This window comes from Panthera tigris, chromosome F2 (assembly GCF_018350195.1).
Source record: "Panthera tigris isolate Pti1 chromosome F2, P.tigris_Pti1_mat1.1, whole genome shotgun sequence".
NCBI classification, from domain to species: domain Eukaryota; kingdom Metazoa; phylum Chordata; class Mammalia; order Carnivora; family Felidae; genus Panthera; species Panthera tigris.
In genome coordinates, this window is record NC_056676.1 from 52,102,864 (window position 1) to 52,130,625 (window position 27,762).

At 36.8% G+C, this 27,762-nt stretch overlaps 1 protein-coding gene across 3 annotated transcripts in view; it reads right to left on the reverse strand.

Annotated features, from left to right (window-relative positions):
• ANGPT1 (angiopoietin 1) overlaps window positions 1-27,762 on the reverse strand; it is a 239,078-nt gene that overhangs the window by 162,769 nt on the left and 48,547 nt on the right. The window contains exons 3-5 of one of the 3 annotated variants that reach the window (XM_042972971.1): window positions 24,417-24,526; window positions 21,715-21,757; window positions 20,176-20,288 (exon numbers count right to left, since the gene is read on the reverse strand). The exons of the other annotated variants lie outside the window; for them this stretch is intronic. The gene's annotated coding sequence lies outside the window, so the exon portion shown is untranslated. The remainder of the gene's footprint in view (window positions 1-20,175; window positions 20,289-21,714; window positions 21,758-24,416; window positions 24,527-27,762) is intronic. 3 annotated transcript variants of the gene reach the window in all.

A 27,762-nucleotide genomic window follows, 5' to 3' on the forward strand; every position in this document is an offset into this window, starting at 1 on the left:
TAAAACTTTAGAACAAGACTATTCATTCTGAATGATCTGGAATGAAAGAACCCAATAACTTCTAACACTATCTAGGCTTGTGTTTAGAGTCAACTAAGATTTCTTTTAGTGACATTCCAGCTTGAGTGCAAACCATTGATAATTTTATAAAATGAACCTGAAACCTTTCAAAGGACAAACTCAAGTTTCCCATCATAGAGTTTTGTATATCAGATCAAGTGTGTGGGTTTATTAAAGTATTTTCCATTGCCAGAAAAGGTTTTCTTTATCCACTAAAACCCCACTCAAATGGGTATCAAATGTCTGGTGTGTCCTGTCACACGATATAATTTAAGTCTGAAAATGTCCATGATTTGTTTTAAGGAAAAAGTTAAAATCTTTCTCAATGGAAGCAACAGAGTATATCACTGATAAGGTGAAGGTGATCCAGTAAAGGGTCATGACTTAGCCCTTTGTGAGCAATGGAAAAAAGAACAACAAAAAAATACCTTGTCTGCTCCCATGTTATATAGCATCAATAATCGAACCTGTTTTAATTTTAACACGTCAAATTTCAAGCTCTGAAGCCAACCCTTCCATATACACAGTACTGAGTAGCCATGGTGGGCTCTCCCATTCAGTGTAATCATGATAGAGCTATTTAACAATTATGTGCAACCATGTACTAACTACTGAGACAAAATAAATGTGTAACATATAATCTGTATTTTTAAAAAAATTTTTTAACGTTTATTTATTTTTGAGACAGAGAGAGACAGAGCATGAACAGGGGAGGGTCAGAGAGAGAGGGAGACACAGAATCTGAAACAGGCTCCAGGCTCTGAGCTGTCAGCACAGAGCCCGACGCGGGGCTCGAACTCACGGAATGCGAGATCATGACCTGAGCTGAAGTCAGACTTTGAACCGACAGAGCCACCCAGGTGCCCCTAATCCGTATTTTAAAGAGCTAACAGTTCAGGAGGGGAAGGAGTATAACCAGAAAATATAAGAATTCTGACTCAAAATCCCTATGACCAATGTAACAGTAAAAAGCTAAAATGAAGGAAAGATCACATTTTAGAAGAAGTAAGAAAACTCATAAGATGAAGGTGGCATTTGAAAAATATCTTGTACACTAGGCAGACACAGTAAGAAGGGCTTTAGGGAGGTGCTGTGAGATGGGAAACTGAGGGCTCTGTTTAAGATACACTAACTTGTTGGGGCACCTGGATGGCTCAGTCGGTTAGGTGTCTGACTCTCGGTTTCGACTCTGGCCATGATCTCCCGGTTTCATGAGTTCAAGCCCCACATCGGGCTCCAGGCTGACAGTGCAGAGCCTGCTTGGGATTCTCATTCTCACTCTCTCTCTCTCTCTCTCTCTCCCTGCCCCTCCCCCACTTGTGCTATCTCTGTCTCTCTCAAAATAAATGAATAAACTTAAAAAAATTTATAAAAAACAAAGATATACTAAGTTGTCAGTTGCTTGGCACACACAGTAAGAGTAGCAGCACAGTGAAGAAAGGATGGACAGATGAGGAGTTACCCTACATGTGAAGGGCACTGATGAGGGTGTGAGGAAAGCTACTTAATTTATAATCATGAGGTAGCCATTATAGATTTTTATGAAGAGGAAGTCATGACAGATCTGGACTTTTAGGAGAAAAATCTGGCAGCAGGGTGTCAGGCAGAATGGATAGAAAGGACTCAAAGGCCATTGCCATTAATCACATGCTACAACACCAGGAGCATCCTGGTTATTTATGTAGAACTGAGATAGGTGAGAAAAAGGCAGTATTCACCTTTGCCAAATCTCTTATCTTTGGGAAGATGGCTTCCAAGCTCTGCATTCTAATTCAAGTTTTCTTCATTAGAAACCTCTCCAGATAAATCTTTTCTAACCTCCATTATTTCTGCTCCTGGGAGGAGAATATAGTATCTGCCCACATTTAAATGTTACATTTCCTAAGAGCAACTAAGATAAAGGGGGCTGTTGGCAGTGAGAGTGCAACTTACCTCATCAAAAAAAAAATGCTCCAAATTCATTCAGGGGAATCAAGTCTGACCAGGAAATATCTGAAAGGCAAGTTATTTTCTCTATTCAACAAAAAGAGGAACGTTAACAGACGGAGCAGAAATATTCCGTGACTGTGAATTGGATCAGGTGGTTTCAATTCCAGAGTACTTAAACACAAGCTATTTAAACAACAGCAGCATTTTAAAAATTATGTAATTCTATAGTGAAAAAGGGGGGCCTTAGGGGGACAGAGTTTTCCCTTGAGTCTTGTAAAAATGATAAATACATCAAGCAAGGCGAATAGAATTGTTCTGTCTCTGAAAATTGGCATGTAGGTGTTTACCTTCTGTAAGGTTGTGACCTCAGATCATTTACTAGAAATTACAACTTCACAGCATCTTCAAGAGACTGAAACACAATAACACACTTTTCCTTTAAAAACAAAAAGATTTTATTTTTGAGTAATCTCCACAACCAACATAGGGCTAGAACTTACAACCCCGAGATCAAGAGTCAACACACTCTACAGACCGAGCCAGCCAGGCACCCCCACACTTTTCCTTTTTTTATGTGAGATGTGTATGAAACAGATATGTGTTTTGGATATATGAAGGAAAGTTCAGACTTTTTTTTTTAAGTCAGAGAACACAAAACAAAATATGCAGCAAGGATTATTAAATCAAATCTGATGGAGAATAATGATTTATTTTATCTTCTCTAGACAACCCACTTTCCAAAATTTTATTACTTTCCATGACAACTGTATTTAGCTGAACGTAATGTAAGCTTTTTCAAGCTAAAAGAATTACAGCTGCTTTCTTTAGACAACATCAACAAAATCTGATAGAAGAACTAGAAAAAAAGGGCACATGAGTGTGTGTTCTCTTGTTTGTGATGATACCAAGTTGCTTAGTAATTACATGACAGGCAACTGAATTTGCTATTGGCCTGGGATGAACCAACAATGGATCTGATGACACATTTAACTAATCTGGATTGGTAATTTTCATGTTTCTCTATTTAGTTACTTGAAGAAAATAATAAAAATATAGTGCAATATTTACTGATCATGTCAAAACTACTTGAAAATTTCAGTAAGAAAGCTAAGAAAATTAAAAAGGCTAATGGCTTTTGTAGGTATAAGTAAAAAGGCAGTTCATATGTAAATGACACTGGGAGGAAAAGATGAAACAACATGCGGCTCATGCAACATAAGAACTTTGGATCCAGTCTAGAAGCTTGCGTTTTGTTCTCATAATGACAGTCAGCTGAGGCCAGGCAGGGATAAAATACTGGACTCTGTCACTAGCCATAAAGCTTTTCTTTCAGAGTTCTCGTGCTTCCTTCAGAGTTCCTGAATTAACAGAGCTTTGTTTCTATTCAGACAAAGTTGTAAAACTGCCTGAAGATAACAGTTCTCTCAGAGTGAAGGGAGGAGAATCCTCCTTCTGGAATTACGTGATGTGTTCAATTATTTGTACAAAAGGCAAATACCTATCTTTTACTTCTCTTCTAATATAGAAGGTTAAGAAAGTATCACAAACCAAGAATTAGTTCATAAATTTATTACTAATATTATTTTCTAGGTCTAAAGTCAATCACAACCCCTCTCATTCTGCCATGCACACAACTGAAAAGAGAAAGAGGGAGAGAGAAAAATACATGCACATTGACCCAGGAAGGAAACTTCAACACAACCAAAGCTTTGGGTTATTTCACACCTCTTCTTTGGAGTGGAAAAGATCAAATATCTAGGTTTAATTAATTTCAGAGGGTTCATAGGATAATGCTTCTTAGTTGCCATTATGTCATGCATCCCACTTCTATTCTGTCAACCATTGTACTAAGTACTTTACATGTGTGACTTCATTTAATCTCTGCAATAACCTTACAAGCTAATGTGCACCCATTTTACAGGTTAAGAATATTAGGCTTAGATAGGATAAGACAAGAGCCAAAATTTCAACTTGGATTTGTTTGACTCGTATTCCAAATGCCATTAGCCATGACACTTTCACAGAATGCATACCTTAATCAGTTTTGCATACTGATCATTGCTCATGGCTCCTAGTAGTTTATTTCATCAGCAATTCATTATTCATCTCACTTGCCATCTGAAATTATTTTTCTGTAATTATTCACAGGCAAAAAAAAGAGACTTTTTCCTATAATTGCTAACACTGGACATATTGCCTCTGACCAGCAGTCAAAGGAAAATACCTGGGCTTTGCTTAGCCCCAGTCCAAATGTGAAAAATGTTTTTAATCCCCAGCAGAATTAGTCATAACCATAAATGGCATAGCCCATGAGTTCTTAATGAATGAATCAATAGATAGATAGGTAGATAAAGAAAAAGAAGGAAGGAAGCAAGTGAACAAGCAAGTTGCCATTGTTTCATTTAGGGAAAAAATCAGCAAGATTTAATACTGTGATTGCCTCCATCCAATCAAACATCATAGATTCACTGTTAGTCATTTGTGTCTCCTCCATTTACTTGACTTTCTGTTCATACACTGGGTAGAGTGCATCGTTATAGCCGTGTACAATGAGATGGAGAAGAAAAGCCTCAGGTTTCACACTCTCTCACATGCATAAAACTTTTCTTGTCAACTCTGGGGAAACTGGGAATTGGCCCAAAACTTTTGTTATCAATCTGTCACTTAGATCATCATTCATATGTGGTCCATGGAGATTGAATCACTAGATATTTGGTTTAGAAATGTCCTTTCATTACATAAGAACACACAAGTAGTTCAGAAATTAAGTTTTTATTGTCCTAATACTTTTTAGCTCTGGAAATATTCCCATCAATGTAAAAACATATAGATATGTACCAAGTCCCCATAGAACCAATCATTAAAAGAACAGATCTAATATGGAAATTATTCATTCATATTCCTTCTAACATTTATATTTGTTGATTGATACATAAATTAGAGCATGTGTAAAAAAATAATCCTAGAATGTTTAACTATTTACATTCTACCAGAATATTTCTTCCATTTGGAATTTTTCTAAAGATAGTCATAAATTTTGACACTTCAATTTTGTTAGTGCTTATAGAAATAGCAAGACCATATTTCATTTTATTTTGACAGGGACAATACAATATTATATGTTACTGGATATAATTAAAAAATTTTTTTTTCTATTATGTACCAAAAATCTTAGAAGTGCATGTAAAGGTAAAGAGTATATCCTTTATTTATCTCATCGCTGCCAGCATTTCCCTTTGTGAGTGAAAAATTGTCTTTTCTTCTCTTGTCAAATAACAATGGAAGCAGTATTAGTCACAGTTTGCATGGAAATCTGCCAATAAAAGAAAGCTAAGTAACATTTCTCTCCAAGTCTAATAAAAATGTCCTGTGGCCTTTTGTGGGGATATAAAGTATGACTCAAGATACCAGCCAAAACAAAGCAAAACTGGAGGAAAGAAAAGAAACAGACAGTAAAGTCTCACTTTTTCTGTACCACTTACAAATACCTAAAGCTATGTTGAAGAATAAGAGAAATGTTACTTCAGTGTCTCTGTCAATCCTCTCTTGAGCTTGGAAAAGGAAAGAAAACCTCCTTCCCCATCATAAGTGTACAAAAGAGGAGTCTTGCTGGTAAGGTTAGCATCTGTCAATATCAGGCCTGGTACAATAGCCAAGCTGCTCTTTGAATTGTTTGCTTAATGAGATCTCCCAGTGAATAGAGTGTATCTGCAGCTTGGGGTTTCACAAGAGACACAATACTGCATATGGATTATTTTAGATAGGAAGGAGGTTATTTTCAGCAAGCAAGTGAGAAATAGAAAGTGAGAAACAGAAGCTTTATTATAATTTGAGTGTTTGCATTGAAAATGATTGAAATAGTTTTCTATACATAGTCTATAGGCTTGAAAAGTCATATATTTTATCCCAATCATCTCATTTTTCTCTGGAACATTCTTATTTATACTGGCTTCCATTCATTGTTTGTGTTCCATTTGTGGACCACTGCTATAGAATTTTAATGAGTTCCATGTTAAACACCTATTAAAATTCATTCTTTCAGAGTCATCCTGTAGGGAGCAAGCCCATACGTACTCTCTGAGTTTACTAATATTCTCTACTACAAACGAAAATAATTGATTCTACTTTTTAAGAGTAATTCCAAGAAACATAAAACAACTACTTTGGCCTACTGCAAACTCCATATTCAGTTCCAAATGCTCAACTTCTGCCATTAATTACAACTGCTATAATTTATTATGCACTTGTATGACAGGTAATCTGATGTGCCCCATTTAAACTTGTCAACAACCTGCAAGAGAGGTATTACTTTCTCTTATACAGATGGGAAAACTGGGGACCAGAAGAGAATTTGAGCATTTGCCTAAGGACATGCAGTTATAATTCCAACCTGGATCTCTTTTTCTGTAAAACTCACGCTCTCTCATTATACTACATCGTAGTTGCTTCACAATGTACATAAAATAGCTTTTTTTTTTCTTCAAATATTTTATTTTATAGAACAGTTTCAGATTCATAGCAAAATGGAGATGAAGGTACAGAGATTTCCCATGTATCCCCTACCCTCTTACCCCCACACATTCACAACCTCTTCATTATCAATATCCTCCAGCAGAGTGGTATATTTGTTACAACTGATGAACATACTTGACATATCATAATCACCCAAAGTCCCCAGTTTACACTTGGGTTCACTCTCGGTGTAGTACATAAGCTTAGACAAATGTATAATGACATGTATCTATCATTATAGCATCATAGAAATGTTTTTACTGCCCTAGTTTTACATTTAGAGTTTCCTTAGTCTAACTTAAACTTTTTACTTAATCTAATCTAAAAACCAACTTTAGCTTTTTAAAAATAGCCTTGCACAAAATAATAGACATGTTTTTAGGAACCATTAAACCTATTATGGCTGAATTCAGAGAACAGCTAACACTGATCTTGTTTTCTTGGTCAGGCCTCAGAAATTTTGATTCACCACTTTAGAATGTCTTCCAGGAGCTTCTTATAAAAGTTTTTAACACGATCACTTGCATTTGTTAATTTGTTTTCAGTCTCAAAATCTCTAAATGTCACACCTGGACTATGAAAAGGCTTGGACTTTGTGACATAAATTTTACACCCAGAGTTTCCTTAGTCTAATTTAAACTTTTTACTTAACCTCAGCTCAAAGTTGACTTCAGCTCAAAGTTTGTGGGTGTGAGCCCCGCGTCAGTCTGTGCTGACAGCTCAGAGCCCCGAGCCTGCTTTGGATTCTGTGTCTCCCTTTTTCTCTGACCCCTCCCTGTTCATGCTCTGTCTCTCAAAAATGAATAAACGTTAAAATTTTTTTCATTAAAAAAAAAAGAGCCATGCATTTCTCATATGTTCTCCCATTTCACGAATGGAAATATTATTTTTACCAAAGGCTTTACAATGATTAAAGTGGATGTTCTGAAGCCTACTAGTACTTCTGTGAGCTGTCTGTATAATCCTTTTCTCAAGTCTGTGTTCACTATCATCAATTGATAACTTGAAATTGGCTGTGGTGGGAGCATTTACACCATGGAAATGGATGATGACTACAAATCTAGTTGGTTCGCCCTGTCCCCTACTACAAGTTGGTAAACATTTACCAATACAACACTGATGAAGTGCAGTTACACTTCATCATCGTCATCAGTGGATATGAAGTGCACCTTCATTCCTCCAGGTACAGGGAGTATTGTCTGTTGATGGCTTTCAGCCATACCCCTCTTTGAACTGCCCTTAGCTACAGGGAGTTGCCCACACAAGATTATGACTCTTCTCCATTGGATAGCCTGGTTGACACGGGGTACAAAGACCTGAGCCTCAAAAAGCCATTCCAGTTCCAGAGCCGCTTGTGGGATCAGCTAAGGCTGCTGGTTCAACTGCATCACAGTGTAGCCTCTCCTTTTGCCCTGGTCCTACTGCCCTCTCTCTCTTACAGGTATTGCTCCTGAGAGTGAGCCCCCAAAACTGCACAAAAATCTCAGTGTCTATTTCACAGAGAATCTGATCTGAGACATCAATGTAACATTACCTGGCACATAGGAAGTGCTCAATAAATGTTAACTGTTAATAATATATTAGTAACAATTCCTTCACTGTAGCTTAGTTCCTAATCTAGTTGTAAGAGATAAAGGAAAATGGTCTTAGGTATCTTTCCTCTTTTTAACTTTTTTTTAATGATTTATTTTATTTTATTATTTTTTTAATGTTTATTTATTATTGAGAGACAGAAACAGAGCATGAGCATGAGAGAGGCAGAGAGAGGAGGAGACACAGAATCCGAAGCAGGCTCCAGGCTCCGAGCTGTCAGCACAGAGTCCGACGTGGGGCTCGAACCCATGAACCGTGAGATCATGACCGGAGCCAAAGTCGGACGCTTAACCAACTGAGCCACCCAGACGCCCCATCCTCTTTTTAAGTTTTTTAAAAAGAGTCTGCTATGGACAAACACAAAACAGAAACAAAATAATCATTGTCTATAATCTTAGTTAACTCTTCAAAATGCTGGATCTGAATGAAGCATATACATTTGGGGCAAGTAAACACTTAGAAATTGAATGGATTCCTTAGGGAGTTTATATAGTAAAAAATCTCTTCAAGTGTCAGAAAAAAATGGTAACATTTGACTAAGCTAATAAAAGGATTTTAGAAGTTCATCAAATTTAGATTGCTAAACGTTAAGCATATGGAACTTCTAAGGTATTGCACTCAGAAGTCTTTAATTGTAATATGAATGCAAATTTCATAACACCACAGTTCCGAGAAGGATTACTAAGGGGCTGTTTCTTCAGTAATCTGATTAACCAATAAAAGCCTTCTTTGGTCAATTTCAAAGACAAAAATGGAATCTGATGGTCACATTATTCCTCTCCTGAGACTGTGCAGGACCAAAGCATAATGTGTCTCTAGGGAGAATTCAATGCAAACCATAGCTCAAAAACATCGGGCAGCCATTCACAGCCAACCAGTAAAATAATATTCTGTGTACATTCTTGGTTATGCATGAATATCATGATGACTACTAAGGGATTAATTATGTTATTTAGAATCATAATATTTCCTAGAACCCTGTGAGGAACTTAACAAAATTAAGTCATAATAATTCACATACTGGTTATATATTAAAATATCTCTATTAGAAAGGCCATTTTTAAAAATTTCCATGCATTGAGAAATCACATTAAAGGAATATTGTTTGGTATCCGATTTCTAGTATGGAATTCAGGCTCAGTTAACAACATAATGGCTACATGCTATTATAGGAAGATACAGTCTTGATTTTTTCCTTTTTATTTGTTGACTTATTAATTTACTCAGACAATACATTTACTCTGGACAATACATTACAGAAGGCCCTGAGAATAATGAGATAAATGAGAAAGGTTATCCCTATTAAAGATCCCATAGTTTTATAGAAGACACACATACATAAAATAAATGCAATTCCAAGTAGAGGTAATTTAGTAGATTTCTTCCCATCGTGTTTTACTTGCCTTTTGAAGATAATATCACACTGCTCCCCTAGAACCTTTATCTCCATTAGCCTTCCCTGCCTCCTCTGTTAAGGGGAGTTACAAACTATATCTCCAGACACATTAGTCTCAAACTGAGTCTATCAGAGGCCTAGCATGGATTACCCCAACCAAGGTTTCCTGCCTTTTGGATCTGTAAGGATATGAATGGGAGGCTATAGGCAGTTATTTTCCTAGTACGTGAATAATAAAGTCAAGGCAAAAGGAGATGAAATTGGTCCCATGCTTACGTCCATAAGATGCTAAGAGTTGGTTTCTATTGCTGATCCTGGAAGCAATCTGGGTATCTTTTCAAAATAAACTGGGATCAAGTTTCTCTCAATCTCAACAAAACTGCTCATTATTCAGGTACCACGAGTGGCTCCAGGTTTTGTGGGGCCTGACACTTATACCATTTGGGAGTTCTCTTAGAAAAAGAATACAAAGGGCACCTGGGTGGCTCAGTTGGTGAAGTGTCCGACTTCGGTTCAGGTCATGATCTCATGGTTCATGAGTTTGAGCCTTGCATCGGGCTCTGTGCTGTCAGCTCAGAGCCTGGAGCCTGCTTCGGATTCTGTGTCTCCCTCTATCTCTGTCCCTTTGACACTCGTGCTCTGTCTCTATCTCAAAAATAAATAAACATTTAAAAAATTAAAAATAAATAAAAAATAAATAGAAGAATACAAAATTATAAATGCACAACCAGGGAAAAACATGGTTATTTCAAATGAGAAGGAAAATACAAAAGTTACTGGCTCCCTGGAAGGTTACCTCTTTGATAATTTACCAGACATTGCTTACACAGAATTGCTTCCTATATGCAAACTGGCCTTCCTTCCCACATAGAACTCTACCACATCTGACAACTCCTAGGACTGAGCCATGTGCAAGTGAGGGGCCCTAAAGTTCAGGCTTCACTAGTTTCAAGGTAAATCTGCCTCCAGCAGCACATGTGTCTAAAGTACAGTGGGATAATAAAGAGAGAAAAGGCAACCCTGGGAACTGGGAAAGCTTTCTCACAGGGGTGAGCATTCACAGGATAATCGGCTTTTTACAGCAAGGGAGGTAGGTGGGGCCAAGGTTGTGTGAATTCTCTGCACTATGTTGTGGTGTCAAGGAATAACAGTTGAGAGAATCCCTCTCCATATAATCCTAGAATGTGCCTATTATTTGGTTTTCCTTCCCCTCTCTGCTCTTCCTCCTCCTCTTTACTTCCTTGGCCTTTGAGCTTCTAGGAGGCAGGGTACTTCAAAGCCCTGCTTTCAGAATTTTTACATACAGCATATGCTTGCTATTTTTGAGATATTTCACCAAATCACAATATTTTGTCCTTGTCTTTAAATTAAACATAACATGGGGCACCTGGGGGGCTCAGTCGGGTAAGCATCCGATTTCAACTCAGGTCATGATCTCATGGCTTGTGAGTTCGAGCCCTGCGTTGGGCTCTGTGCTGACAGCTCAAAGTCTGAAACCTGCTTCAGATTCTGTGTCTCCCTCTCTCTCTGCCCCTCCCCCTCTCATGCTCACTCTGTCTCTCAAAAATAAATAAACATTAAAATAAACATCACATTCAAAAAAGGAGAGGAAAAGAGGAGCAGAACAACAGCAAATAACAAGGCTTTTCTCTTTTACATCAAGACCCTTAAGACATTAGGAAGCTTAACAAGAATAACAAATGCTATCTTTTCCATATAGTAACTATGTCACCAAAATTTCATCAAATGGTGCTGGAATGGAGTGGGGTGGAAAGCCAGAGAAAAATTTTTAAGTGGAAGGAAACGACACTCCAATATTTTTTAAAAAATTAAAATCAAGTAAGTTCAACTTTTCACAGAGTTTACACAAGAATTCTAACATGGAAAAAGAATGTGAGTCCAAACTCTGCTAACCATCCACTCTCTTTTCCTGATTCCCCAAAACAAAACAAAACAAAACAAAACAAAACAATTTGGATATGATAAGTCCTGGTAACTATAGTCAGAACCAGCCTGCTTTAGTCAATAATACAGTTAAAACTAAAGAAAAAAGGTTGGTCCCTGGTTCCTAGAATTGTGAAGGGCACTTTTGTGTGTATTCTGGAGGAATGGGGGTTGGGAAGGCAGTCTGTCTAAGGTCCATGGTCAAACTTGGCTTTGAATTTTCTACAGCAAGAGGGTTTAAGATCCTGTAACAATTCCCACAACATCTCATTAAGTACCCTACCACACATCCTGTCCAATCAAACTGTGATCTCATTTCAAGTATCAGAGCACCAGCTCTGAGCCATCTGTGAAGCAGAAGCAGAACCTCCTCATCCGTGTTGTACTGTACCAGGCACTTCTTCCTCCCTCCACCTGCAGACACCATCCTGAAGATGCTCTTGTCTGCTCAGGGTGAATGGTCACCTAGCTGGCCTGTCCTTCAAGTCAATGCCCAGTGTTCTGTTTCCTCATGCCCTGGTCTATAACATTTCCCTGTTTGATTCTCCCTTGGCTGAGACAAGATTTTCCAGAATAATTGTAATCACCAATGAAGACCTCTCTGCTATTGTATTTTTGAAATTGTATGAATGTTGACTTATTTTAGACCGTCTGTTGGTATTGTGCCCAGGTGTGGCCTATGGTAGGGGAAAATCCTTATGTGGAGGAGTCAGCATCTTCTCCCAACAGGAAGATAAGGGGAAATGAGCTATTAGTCTAAATGTCACTTATGGGGAGGAGGCAGTTCCCAAGATAGGACACTAGAATTAGGAAGACAGAAATAAAGCGAGGCATTAAAGCTGCACTGCTGAAAGAGGTCTACCTAGCAAGTATATCCAAGTAAAGAGATCCTCACGTTGCAGATTAAAGAAGTCACAAAAGCTGCACTGCTGAAAGAGGTCTACCTAGCAAGTATATCCAAGTAAAGAGATCCTCACGTTGCAGATTAAAGAAGTCACATTTTAAAAGCCAACTTGCCCAGTAGGGGAGTTTTCAAGGACCATTGAGAACTATACTTTCCATGTTTTCTATTTTTTTTAATGTTTATTATTCATTTTTGAGAGAGAGGAAGAGCACTAGTAGGGGAGGGGCAGAGAGAGAGGGAGACACAGGATCTGAAGTGAGCTCTGCGCTGACAGTGAGAGTCCAATGGGGGGCTCAAACTCACCGCGAGATCAGGACTTGAGCCGAAGTCAGAAGCTTAACTGAGTCACCCAGGTGCCCCTCCATTTGTTTCTTTCATGTGGCCTTTCTCCACTTATTACCAACCATGAAATACCTGGACTTGATGTTTAGGAACCAGGAATGTTTTCTTGCAGACTACAAATAATGATATGTGATATACAGGTTTCTTTCCCAGATGACATTAATCTGTTATGTGGTCATCTGCTAACTATCTCAGTATACAAGAATTCAGTTAGTGTGTGTGCAAAGTCTTCTATGTGTTTAGCCCATGTGAAGGTACCTTGAGAAATTACAGAGGACATAGAAAGAAGGTCCAGGGCCTGTCATGTGGGAAATAGGATTAACTCTCATGAGACTTTTTAATGCAACAGTAGGGTTTGCAAATTATGATATCCTATACTAAAAGACGAATCAAAATAAAAACAAACCAAATGGTGCCATTATCACATGTGTCAGAGAAAACACAGGTTTTCCCAAGATTCCATCTTCAGCTCCTCTTCTTTGGTCACCTCACACCTCTTTTTAAATGACATCATAGTTTTCTTTCTAGTTCACATCTCTCATGGACTTTTTTATTGTGGTGATGCTCGAAGTTGTTTTGTTTTGCTTTTGCTAGTGCTGAGACTGAACAAGAACAATCACAGACACCTGCCAGATACATTTTGAAGCAAGGGCACGCATTTTGACAGTGATTGACAATAGCCATATCGCCAGTAATACCTAACTCTTATAAGAATCACACTTGTCATTTTGACCTCTTAGCTCATTCTTTAATCAAGCTGGAAAAATTCTGAACTTACACAGAGGCATTTTTAAAAGTATTCATCATGTTATTAAGTGTCTGTCTCTAAACCCTCAGATAAAGTAAAGGAATGTTGCCTTTCATGTACTTTGAAAATGTGAATTTCCAAATATGCCAGAAAAGATTCTGATAGGAGAATTTTTCCACTTTAAAATATAAGCATCAGGTCATGTTGCATGGTCTTAGAGTTATTACAAACAAAACCAAAAGGCAAAAAAAAAAAAACACAATTGTAATATTGAAGCTGTTTTAGAGAATGGATAACCGGGTTAGTTCAGGGTAACGGGCTATTTATTACTCTAATTAATAGATGCTTATAAGTTACAACTTCAAGTTGTGAGATTCTATGGTACCTCTTACAGGGCCATGAGAGAAAACAGGGGAAGAATCATTTAAAGCACGAAAGAGCACAGTGAGCTACATATAAGGCACAATTGGTTACTGCCAAGAGTGAAACCAGGACTTACCAGGGAGGCTCTCTAATCAGCATCTCCTCCCTTAACAGTTCAGTTAACAAATCTGGACCAAAAAGCAACTGAAAACTTCATCTCTAATTACCAACCCCCCTTGAAGCTTAAGTTCCCAAAGACTTTGCTAAGAGAATGGGTGTCACTAATCAATAATGACACTAAGTGAGACACTCCCAAGGAGCTCTCTTTCTTAGAGATGTTTGTTAACCCAGCAGGAAGAGTCTGCAATGAAATGCTTCTTACTTCAGGGTTAATTATTTGTCTTTTCTCCCCAAAGCCAATGGGAGCTTGAAGAAGTATGAAAGCCTATTGCTGAATTCCAAGAGCACAAAAAGAATCAACTCTGCTGGATCCCTAGCAACTAGTTGGTTTTGGATTGTTTTTGTCTTGGTAAGGGAAAAATTGCTGGAGTATGGTCACAGAATAGTCATTGTTTTATAGAGTAAAGGAGTTTTCTATAGATTATATTATTTTTGAAATGCAGGCCTTCACAAATCTTTTGTTTTAGGACACTCTGACAGTATGGTGGTGTGTTAAGATCTACATAAAAGTGAAAGCAATAAAGAGGTAACACAAAAAACCACACACCTGGGTCAATAACTGGGTTGCATTTCATTTCTGAAAAAAGTATTCATTTTGCATGCAGATTATTTTTCATTTAAAGTAACAGGCTAGGTAGTCACATACATACATATAAATCAACTTCTTGGGTTAGAATCTTGCTTCTGGAATGTACTGAAAGAATTTATGTCCCTTTCTTTTTTGTTTTAGAATTAAAATTTTTAACTTCATTTTATAGAAAAAGAGTCCTTGAAGGCATTTTAACTCTTAAGGTAATACTTAATGTTGGGGAATTTCACAAAAGTCATGAATCTAATAATAAGGTAAAAGTAAGTTTACTATTTTTTCAATCGAAAATCAATTTTTTGACCAAAAATTTTTTGACCAAAAATGGTCATTATGGGGTCCTTATAATATTTCAAAGACTGCTCTGCGGTTTTGTCTGTAACATCTTCAGGCTAATTATTAAGCACTCACTGCGCACTCTGTAGTGTCTTGCCCCATTTTACTATCATAGTTGACAGGTGTCAGGTTGACATGCCTCAGTTCCCACTAGACTTTGTGCTCCTTGAGGGCAGAGCTCATGCCTATTCACTCTTCCTTATCTGGAATTTAAATATTCTTCCTAGATTGCATCTGTCTTTGTGGCAAACTAAATAATGGCCTCTCCAGGGGTGCCTGGGTGACTCAGTCGGTTAAGCGGCCGACTTCGGCTCAGGTCATGATCTCGCGGTCCGTGAGTTCGAGCCCCACGTTGGGCTCTGTGCTGACCGCTCACAGCCTGGAGCCTGTTTCAGATTCTGTGTCTCCCTCTCTCTCTGACCCTCCCCCGTCATGCTCTGTCTCTCTCTGTCTCAAAAATAAATAAACGTTAAAAAAAAATTAAAAAAAAAATAATGGCCTCTCCAAAGATGTCCACATCTTAAACCTCAGGACCTATGAGTCTATTACCTTACATGGTAAAATGAATTTTGCAAATGTAATTAGACTAAGGACCTTGGGATGGAGTGGTTATCCTGGATTATCAGGGTGGGCCCAATGTAATCACAGGGGCTTAAGAAGAGGGAGGCAGGAAGAACAGCATCAGTAGGAAAACATACAACTATAGAAGCAAGAGGATGGAGTGATAAGAGAAAGTAGGAAGAAAGACAAGGATTGCAGGTGGCCTTTAGGAGCTGAAAAAGGCAAGAAAACGGATTCTCATCTCAGGGTCTCCACAAGGAACCAGACCAGCTAAAATCTTGACTAGGTTTGTAGTATTTTATTATAGCCGCAATATGGAACTAATAGAGTCTGTTATTATTTGGTGCAATACAATCATCTATTCCTCTTTAGTTTTCCTCTGATGAACCTTGTGGTGTCACGTCTTCTTAGAACAGGCAGAATGTGAGCAGTGAAAACTCTTGGGCTTTTAAAAGTCAAACTTCCTGGGTTCAAATCTTGGCTCTGTACTAATTAGCTGCCTGACTTCAGTATCCTTTAAACTCTCAAACCCCAGTCTCATTGGTAAAATGGGAATAATAGTAGTTCTTACATCAGATGGATGGTTTTCCTTTGAGAAACAGGTTGCGGTGTGTGTGTGTGTGTGTGTGTGTGTGTGTGTGTGTTTAGCACATCATTAGTATATGGTAATTGGTCAGTGATTTTGTTTTTTAATAGAAAATGTAAGTATAGAAATATTGACTGTCTAAATAAAGCATCTTAGATGCTACAAAACTACAAAAACATAGATTGTAGTTAGAAGTCACTTGTTGCTTTGTCTACAAAACATCTGTGAGGAGGAATTTCCTGAGGGTTCAATTTTCTGACAGGCTTGGTAACTGAGGACAGATCCAGAAAACACTGTAAGTTAGGCCAAGATGATTGCAACGTTGCTCTGGCTGTGCCTGAGTAAATGCGGTTTCCTTCACCTAGCATCTTCTCCCAGGTCTCTGGAGCCTTGCACGTGCCACACCTCTTCTGCCAGCAATGTCTTCCTCCATCCTACAACTGCTAACCTGCAATCTCTATGAAGTCTTTCTGACTCCTCAAGCTCCCAGTTATGAACTCTTAATTCTCCCTATAGGTTCTTCCGGGAAACTGCTGTTTATTTTTTATCTCAGAGTATCATGCTAGGCACCAAGGATATAATTCAAGAAATGCAAAGACTAGATTATCTGATAAATCAGTTTTTGAGGGTGATCTAGTGATTTGAGTTAAACATAATACACTGCCCCAATTACAATTATCTTATAAATCTATCTTAAAATCAACTTTCTCAGCCCCTATATTTTTAATTAATTAATTACTTAATTAGAGAGAGAGAGAGAGAGAGAGAGAGAAACATCAGGGGAGAGGAGCAGGGAGGGAAAGAGAGAGAGAGTGAAAAAGAGACAGTCCCAAGCTGGCTCCACACTGAGTGTGGTGCCAGAAAGGGGCTTGATCCCATGACCTGAGCTGAAATCAAGAGTCAAACACTTAACCTACTGATCCACCCAGATGCCCCCAACATTTTAATTTAATGAGGAATTATATTGGTACATATTTCAGTAAACTCTAGCAAATCAATCAAGCATAGATGTTGCTTTGAGAAAAAAATCATAGAACCTCTCAAGTAACACAATGAATTACAGTAAAAGCATAGCACTGAAAACTTTTTACTGTGTGATAGATGTAATGATGTTTAAGATTTTTTTTTTAATTTATGGAAAGGTTACACAATTAAAACAATAACTATAAAATCCTTTAAAAACAAATCAATTTCATTTTACCCAGGGACATTACAAGGTATAAATAAATCTTATTCTAAATAAATTATTTTGGGAGAATTCTATAATGATGCTATAATGTAAGTCAGGTGCGACAACAGCATTTACTTGCCTGCTAAATTTTCTGAAATATAGCTTTCTAAGGAAAGCAAGGGGTGTCTGCACAAGTGTTTAACTCACCTGTCAGATTTTAAATAAAGTGTTTAATATGTATTAGATATCTCATAATGCTGTTAATGACATTTATTTCAAGGGAGATACATATTTATACAGAGAGAAAGATGAGAATTGCTGTCTCACTATCTATGTGCTTTATGGAATCTCCTGCTTTATCTGTACTTTTTATGTATGCATTCATTCCTGTAAGCATTCCTTACATTTTTCAATTTTTAATTCTTGTCTTTACAAAGAAAGGTCTTATAAAAACAATAATGTATTTATTTGTTAAAAAACCTTCAGCTTAATAAATATTAATATTTCACATGTGGAATAGTTCCATATTTTTCTCCATTTTTTAAGATACTTTTTAAGCACTGAACTTTCTTAAATAGTGGTTGAGTATTGCCCAATTTATGAGGATGTAGGGGAAATTAACGTTTTTTTTTTAATGATTTAAAATACAGAGTTGATAAAGGGGTAAAAATAGTCAAAGCGAATTTCAGACCTTTTATTTAGTTTCGTGTGATTTTTCTTTATTACTACAAAGCCCAGTGGCCACCAAGTGGCAAATAAATGTTGGGGAAGGAACATTCTATTACAAGTGGGTTGGAAAATGGAGAATTCTTCCCTGAGTTCTTCCCCAAGAAACCAGATCTGCCTTGTGAAATAGTTCTGCGGCTTTCAAAATCCTATGCAGAGAACGGGCATATTCAGGCACAGTGTTTAACTAGGTTATTAATAAAGAGATATAGAGTAAAAGATTAAAAGTAAAAAGATTGCCTCAGTCCCCTGTCATGCGAGATGAAAAAGAAAACTGTACAAATAAAGACAATGGGCAATATTTTTCTCACCTGGAAAACCAGTGGATTAAAAAAAAACCTATCTTTTAAGTCCTTTCAGCTATTAGAGTTTATGATTTTAAATGGATGAAACAGTATATTAAATTCCATCATAAGCCAGACTTCTAGGACCAACTCTACAAAAAACAAATCTTACCTTGTTAATGCTTTTTCTTATCTCAAATTGTAAGTTTCAATAGATACATTGGTACAAAAGGGACACACACACACACGCACACACACACAATACCAAGTACTTCTGACTAGTGTGTTCGAAGTTTATGTTTCATCTAGATGTTAGAGCGATTCCAGGTCCAACAATCTTCAAAGGCAGGTTTTCAAAGATTCCCTTAACCATTCACGAACTTACACATTCTTTATTAAGCTCCTGCTATATAACAGATATGGTGAAAGGTGATAGGAACAGGTAACTAATTATGACATAGTCATCATCCTTCTATATAATAAATTTGAAGTAAAAATACAATATTAAGTGAGCACAAATGGAAAAAGAGGCAACCTCATTGAGGAAAGGATGCATCTTGGAGAAGGGATCATAGAAGCATTTAAGTTATTGTCCAAATAATAAGATTTCATGTATGAGTAGGGAGAAATGAGATAGCATTACGCAGGGAGGTAACAGACTTAGCAAAGACCTGGATGTGTGATGTGCTTGGAAGATTTTGAGAACAGTGAGAGGTGTGGCATGTCTAACAGGCCAGGTGGGAATGTGAGCAGCACAAGCCATGAGATAGAAAAAAACAGGCTGCAAAAAAAAAAAATTAAAAAAAAAGAAAGAAAGAAACAGGCTGCACTAAATACATGCTAGAGAGTTTGGACTTCACTATATGAACAGTTTGAAATCATGGAAGGTTTTTAAGCAGAGGATTTGAAATAACTCCTCTTGGAGTTGGGAATAGAGAATGAAGGAGATGAAGATATAGAATGATTGGGGCCAATGAGATCATTTATTGGCCAACTCAGAAAGTCCAAGAGAAAGATCTTAAGAACATGAATTTAGTAGAGGAGACGAAAGAGTAAAGAGACTTCCTCCCCCACATCCCGAAAGTCAACTCAGCTAATACAAACTTCTAAAGAGATACAAAACCTCAAATATCAATCGAAGGTTGCAGGCTGGCCTAGCATTGGCCCTGAGTAGATGGCAGTGATTTGTAATTAGTGTACTAAAGTTAAAAACTAAACTCTTATGGCTTCTGTTTTTGTTAGACTGATAATGTTTAGTTGTAAATATGTGCCCCGTTAGTTTAGAAAATAAACTATTTGCAAACGTTTTGTTCCCCCAAAGTGGTAAACATTTCCCTTGAATCATATTTGAACTCTTAGTTGTTTAGCAAATCCATTTAGTTGTGGCGAATGCTAAGTTAAACCACAATGAAACTCATTCAAGAATCACTTTTACTTACCGAAGTGTGTATGAAAGAGATGTATTTGTTCCCCCTTTATTTACTCTCTATCCACAATGTGGAATGGCAGATGGATATTAAAATAATGTTATAGTGGCTGCAGTTGGAAATGGGAAATGACTGCAAATGGGCAAAAGGGATCTTTTGGGAGTGACAGAAAGGTTCTGAAATTAGACTGCAGTGCTGTATGCGCAACTCTACAAATTTACTAAAAGTCACTGACCTGTACACTTAAAATGGGTGAATTTTATGGCATGCAGATTATATTTCATTAAATCTGTTAAGGATATTATTGAAGTACATTTATTATGGATTTTAAATCTGCTAACTGTGATGGTAAAACCTATAGTCATTTATTTAGTAACAATTCATAGAAAAATTACTAGGAACAGGTAGGTTCCTAGACAAATGTTTCTCAAAATTTAATGTGTTTAAGAATTATCAGTGAATAGTAAATACAGATTCTAATTTGGGAGATCTGGGTCTGGGTCCATAATTCTATTAATTTAACAAACCTCAGGTGATGCCATAAGCTGGCAGAAAAATACATCCTGGTGTCACAGCTCTAGGACCTGGGAATATAGCAGGGAAAAGGAAGGCAATTCCTTGTTTCCATGGAGCTGGCTTCCTAGGCCAACAGCAAACAAGAAAACAAATAAAAGCTCAAGATAGTTTCTCATTTATATTACACATAACATTGAAAACAACCCTATGATTCAACATCCCTTCAAAATATTTGTAATTGCTGTCTCACAGGTGTCAGGCATTGTGACAGGCAGAGGAGACACAGTTGTGAATAAACCACAGTTTTTGATCTTGTGGAATTTACAATCTAGTGCTAGATTCATTTCACCCTCAAAACAACCCTTAGAGGCATGTAATAGGATTCTCTTGATTTGACAGAAGCAGAGGCCACACAGCTCATATCAGTGCTTGTTCTCAAAACCAAGACTTCATCTCAAGGCCATGTTAAACTATATGCTCCTTAATTTCATTGTTATATTTAAGAAATGAGAAATTTAGATTGCATTTACTATCACAGAATACTATGTTTGTTTGGGCTTTGGTGCCCTTGGTAAGTTGGGTTCTTTGTACAGTCTGTTAACATGGCTCTCTCCTCTTTCCGGGTCTCATGTTATGAAAGCACTCTTGTGCTTATACGGAAGATGGTTGCTTAGGGCCACATTTCTTTCTCTTCTTCGCGACCAGTTTCAGCAACCTTCCGAAAATCTATTTTTATTCTCTCCTGGCAATTTGAAGTTCATCTTCATTTATCATTTGGAGACGTACTTCTCATGCTACTTATTTCCTTTTTTCAGCTCACTAATGATGTAATTAAACAAATTAGAATCCAAAAATGACCCACTGAGGACAACTCCTCAGATGCAGTGCTCATTTAATGTTAATCATCCAGTTCTCCAATGGAAGGTCTCAGCTTAATGTGATCATACTGGGGTGCAAGAAAAATCCATTGCCATTTACACAAGGATGTAAATTCCTACACACATATGGGGGAAATATTTGAAATTCAACAACTTATTTGCATGAATATGAACAACGATGAAAATATAAAATGGGAAATTATATACTAGTATATGTTTGAACATTTAATAATAGCCAACATTTAGTGAACATAAGTCTATAATTTATATTACTTGTATCTCTAGTTTAAAAAGCCATCTTCCAGTATAGCTCCATTTTCCACCCTAATCATCACCAGCACCACTATTTTGAAGGCCTGAAACTGAGAGCCAGTGAGGCAAGAGGATATCTCTGTAACTGTCTCTCCAAAGCTCATGTATTTTTCTAATACTATACCATCCCATTTTATATCACTTTAATTAATACTTTTAATTTTTGGTTGTCATCTTAACTGGCCTATTAATAAACTAATCATGCTACCCTTCTAATTTGGGATATGAAACTTCTCAGTACTCTTCCAAAAATACTCAAGTTGGAGAATGTGAACGAGAGGATGTCTCCCCAAGGAACAGTTGACTCTACAAGAACCAGTAATTTGATCTGGCCTATTACAGAGAGATGTTAGTACTTACCTTGAAAAAAAGTTTTGTGAAACAAATTCCAGGTTTTAGTAAGCTGAAGGGGAATAAAAAAAAGAATAATAAAAAAAAAAAGACTCAAGTATGTAAATGTTCTGTAGTATTTGAATAACTATGGTTTCAAGACAATTATTTTAAATACACAAATCTGGTTTTAATGGCCATGCTTAGAAGATGGGCAGAGTGCTAAATGTGTAAGTAATTATGAACTTGGCACAGTAGCTCTGTTTATTTTAAGCTCTCTTTTGCTGGTTTGGTTGAGGATGTTTACTTAACCAGACTCTATTAAACATGCTAAAAACATTATTGCAGAGTTTGTCTTTGTGAGCACTTTTAATTGACAAGCTACAGAAGCAATAAATCATCAGGCATAGTAGATGATGGCATGGGGCTAGAGCAGAAACAAAGAAGACAGGCAGGTATCTTTTTATCTTGAACCAAAAATAAATAAATAAAAAAGAAAACTCAGTTGAAATAAGTGTTTCTGAAAAGCAAAGGACTGATAGTACTGGAGACTGATGTCTTCTATTTACCAGACACCAGGCCCTGTGTAGGAAACTGCTGGAGGCAGCAGCTCTCCAGCATGCTTCCACCCACTGGAAGTAGATGATTAAGCCCTCTCTGCTGTCAGGAAAATCCCATGCTGGTAACTACTGTGTGAGATTCAGCCTCTAACTCCCTACTCAACTCACTTACTTTAAGAGTGTGAAAAATTCCTAACACCTTAACCATCCACAACGCTAAAGGCTAGGAAAGATGGAAACTCTTGGGTGTGTTTCACAGTGCCGGGACAAGGAGCTGAGAAATCACAGAAACTTTGGTCAATAATGACCCACATGGAAACCTAGTTTTTTAGCTTTACTACACTTTCTTTTCCTTCCCCTCCTTCTCTCTCTCCTCCTTTCTCCTTTTCCTCTTTGTTACCATCTTCATCTTCTTTGTTGTCTCTATCTTTACTCGTCTATCTGGTGGTGGGCAGGGGGGAGGGCTTAATTTCATTTAAATAATTTCAGTGGTATTTCCTGATAAAGACCGTTTAGCTGTATAAAAACGTATTTAAAATACTTACTGAAAATAATTTGATCATTTTTATGCGCAATGTTACTGTGTCAGGTTCTCACAAATTAAGTTCACAGTAGAGAGGCGGTGGTTTTATTCTAAACATGGGAACTAAAGAATTTTTGCCATATCCTGCAATTATTTACCAAAATATTTTTTTAAAGTCAGTGAATAGGCAAGCAGGAAAAAAATGTTTATCTTGACTATTTACATAATTCTCAACCTGATAGAGATTTTAGGCCATGACTACCACAGAAATTATCTAATGTGTTCTTTTGAAGTTTGTTGACAAAAACCACTCCAGACATAAATCTATTTTATGTGGTGTGTGGTCTTGGAGGGAAAAAAATATGTCTTATTGAGCTGAAAAATGGGCATCCTAAAATAGCCCTACCAAGTTTATAGCAGGAATATATTGATAAATAAAATAATTAACATGGGAGAATGGTTATAGGCTACATCTTTTTTAAAAGGCAGCATATGGTATTAATTAACGAACAAAATGAACATTTTTTAAATTTCTTTTTATTGAAGTATAGTTGACACAATATTACGTTAGTTTCAGATGTATAGCATAATGATTTGATAAATCTACACATTATGCTATGCTCACCAGAAGTATGGCTACCATCTGTCACTATACAAAAAGTGCACATTTTAAAATGAAGTTTAAAATGAAATGAATTTGGGGCGCCCGGGTGGCTCAGATGGTTGAGCGTCCAACTTCGGCTCAGGTCATGATCTCACAGTCCGTGAGTTTGAGCCCCGCGTCGGGCTCTGTGCTGACAGCTCGGAGCCTGGAGCCTGTTTCAGATTCTGTGTCTCCCTCTCTCTCTGACCCTCCCCCGTTCATGCTCTGTCTCTCTCTGTCTCAAAAATAAACGTTAAAAAAATTTTTTTTTAAATAAAATGAAATGAATTTTGGGAGGACCCAAATGCAATATATTATTATATAAAAATTTTCACATATATAGGGTCTCTCATGTACCACAAATACTGTTTATAATAGAGTTTAACATTTAAATATAAATTTTTATGTCAGTAACCACAGCACCACTTATTTATGAGAAATAAAGGAATGTCTAGATGCATATTAATCACTGGGTCTTATAGGATGCCATTTAGGAAACTGCTAGGCTCTTCAAATACCAGAATTAATGCCATTAATTTAGAAACAATTAAATATAGATTTCATTATGAGCAATGGAACTAAGAACTAGGGCTTCAGAGTCATACAAACCTTGGGGGAAGCTACTTAACCTCTTCTAACCCTAGGCCTTCATCTGTAAAAAGGTGATAATAATTTCATTGTACAAAATTTTCAAGACTACAGTTAACAATACTATATTGTGCATCTGAAAGTCGCTAACAGAGTTCGTCTTAAAAGTCCTCACCACACACACACAAGATTGTAACTATGTGCAGTGACAGATGTATTAACTGACCTTATTGTAGTAATCATTTCACAATATGTACACATATCAAATCATTATGTTTAAACCTTAAACTTATATAATGTTATATATCAATTATATCCCAATAAAGCTGGAAAAAAATATCAATACTTAAATGAGATAATTTATGCCATGGCCTATGTCCAGCACCTAAATGTACTCAACAAAAACTAATTTCTTTACCTCAGGAAGTAGGAGTACTCTTCCCAAAGATAAGAATCATGTTCCATCTATGTTTATAGCTGTCAAAATGCTTAACAGAGCATCTTACACAAGTAGATATTCAACAAAATCTGTAGGAAGAAGTAAGAAGAGAAGAAAGGTTCTAATCCCAAACCAACTCCTGATTTAGGACGAGAGACAAAACTTACATAAGTAAATATTTATGTTTGAAATTTACATACAAAAATAAATACCACCCTAAAGGCACATACCACTACTAAATTACTGGAGTCAGAAAAGGAGTTTGTCTTGCTGCTCAAAAGGCATTTGAATAAAAGGATTCTTTGGCTCTTCATAGTGTTCATAAAAAAAAAAAAGGAATGAATACAGGAAGGCAGGCTCACTAGGAGGCCCTTAAAATAACCTGGGTGCACAGGGCATGGACCAGACTGACGCTGTGGGAATGCAGAACACAGGAATTAAAAAAATGAGTAGGAATCAGCAGAATTTAGACCATCCTGGAGATGGTAAGTAAATGGGAATGGGCAGGGAATGCCCAGGGTTTCTGCCTAGAAATGATACAAAGGGAAAGCAGAATAGACAGGCTAAGGGGAGACCATGAATTCTTTTCTTTTTATTTTTTTAAGCATGTTTAGATTTAGGTGATGGCAGGACATCTAAGTAAAGATGTTCCATAAACAGAAAGAAATCTTGACTGAGAAGAATATAAAAGGTCAGGGCAGAAGAGGAAGATCTGGAAATTGTCTGCATAGAGGTGGGTGGTAAATAAAATTGAGTGCTCAAGCATCCTGACTTGCTTAGAGGACATGAGCTGCAAAACACAGGAGATTATAAAAAACCTTTCTTAATTTAATTACATTAATTTTTCCAAGTATTTCTGGATTCTCCCTGGGGGTTAATATATTGCCAAATTTTACATACCACTGAGAGCTAAAAGACACTTGAGAGATTTCTGATTCCATTTCTTCATTGTACAGAAAGGCAGAAGCCCAGAGGTGTGAAGAGACATGCTCAAGGTAAGTGAGCAAATAAGTTTCCATTTGTTCATTCATTCAGTAAGTACAAGTATGCAGATATAGAGGACTGCAAATATGGGATGATTTAAAATTTTATCTTGATGTGTTCCTATTTACAAATTGTCAATCCTTTATGATTGTAATATAGTCATACTTGTGCTAAGTTAAAGTATGTAAGTGTAAAGTATACTTTAAATGACTGACCCAAAGGCATATAAACTACCATAACTGGGAAACCAAAGGTTTTCTCCAAACATTAATATGTCTTTCAAAAAACAATAGGCTAATGGTACTGAAACATAATCACATTTAGAAACACTTTCCCATTCTAGTTGGAGTAAGTCAGAAAAACCCATAGGTAATGTAAGATGCTTTCTAAACTTCTATTTGAGGACATATGAGATCCCCATTTTTTAAATGGGAATCCATTTAATTAATTAATTAATTAATTAATTCCCAGCTATATTATATGCTTAATTTGAAACGTATAAAGTAGCACTTAAAACTAGAGAAAAAAAAGTAAACATTCCAAGTCACTTTTTATATAATGTATAAAAAACCAAAGGGGAAAAAATGAATAAATATAGCAGAAACCCAGCATGGCTATAATCTAAGCTTTCAGTTGCTTAATTAGAAAATCACTCAATTAATTTCTTGGTAGTTACCCTAACTTCATGCCCCTTTCTCAACTGACAATAGCCAGAATGAAAAAACAAACAAACAAACAAAAAAGGTGGCAGTGGGGGCAAAGAATTCATTAAACTCTAAGTTTACATTTGATTGTTTTTCGGTAATAGACAATGAAGTGGTTATAAAGCCTATGACTGAATATGACCAATGAGAGAAAACTGATTAGCTCGGTAGCAAGTGTAGTCTATTTTTATCTCTTTGGAAAATTCTTTCACAGAATGTTTCCTTGCAACTTACACATACATATTAGTTCATATTCTAGCCCTAAAGATCTTTCAAAACAATTGAAATAGTTCCTGTGCCCTAGTAATCTTTTTAATATTTGAAGAAAGTTACCAAATTCCCTGAGTTTCTTTGTACCCTGGTCATTCCTCTAATGAGTTATCCTAAGCATCTTGCTCTATTGTTTTTTCTCCACAGAATCTGCTCCTGTTCACTTTGGACTTTCTTTAACATGGCACAGCATCATAGAGTAGACAGGAAGCCATTTCAGGAGATCTTTATTTGAATCTCTGCTTGTTCACAAGCAGTCTGTTTGACCTTATACAATTTATTTAGCCTCTTGAGCCTCAGTTTTCTTATCTGTCAGATTTGAAATAAGAATAATAATCTCAGAGTCCTGATGTGATGACAAGATGAGATCATACATGGTCCAATGTCTGGCCTACCTCTCATCAAAACCACACCTCTAATAGGCGTCAGATCTTTTTAGGTAAAAAGAGGAGTCCCATCACCTCTTAGACTTATATATCATATATTAGCTGGAAACCCAGGAGAATTGAAAGTGTACTTAAATACTTGCATGTTTCACTGTGTGAAACCCCTTCAAGTATCAAAAAAGTACGAGCTCCTTCTTTTCTGAAAAGATTTCCTTCTGTAAGACAATGGTAGTAGCTCTTAGATAAATTTGATATTTCTTATATAATAACCCTCATTCCATATCTTCTAGCTTCCTTGTTCTCGTATCCCAAATATAGTCATTTCAGCTTATTGCTCTGAACGATGGCAATGATTGCATTTCAACACACACACACACACACACACACACACACACACACACACACACACACGGTTTGATATAGAAGTACTGCTGAAACTATGCCTAAATTTCACTGTGTCCCATGAGCCCCAGTAATTGAGCCTGTTAAGCATCTGCCTGTAAGAAGGTGCCACATTTTTTTTTCATAGGGCAAATAAGAAAACATTCTTTCAGCTACACTCATATTTCTGGTAACATCTGCACAATGTCTTCATGTCACAGACCAGAATTAAATATTCTTTCCCTAATGCAGAGTGCACAGCCCAGTCTTTATTTCAAAATCCTCAAGTCTCATTCTCTATTAAGCATATTCCAATCATCTACCAACATAATAGATCATTTCTTTTTTGTACTCCCATTTTCTATTTCATTGACTTCTATGAGAGCATCTATACAACTTAAAAACTCTAATTTGTTTATCTAGCTCTTTAGACCATGAGCTTTCTGAGGGCAGAGAAAATGTCCTAGTCATCCCAAAGGCTTAGAACAGTATCTAGCTCAACATATTTTCCCCTCTCCAGTGAATCTCTTTGGTTCTTATGGCAAAATTATGTGATGGAAAGACTGGTACTAGAATTTAGGAGGCTTGGGTTTCAGTCCT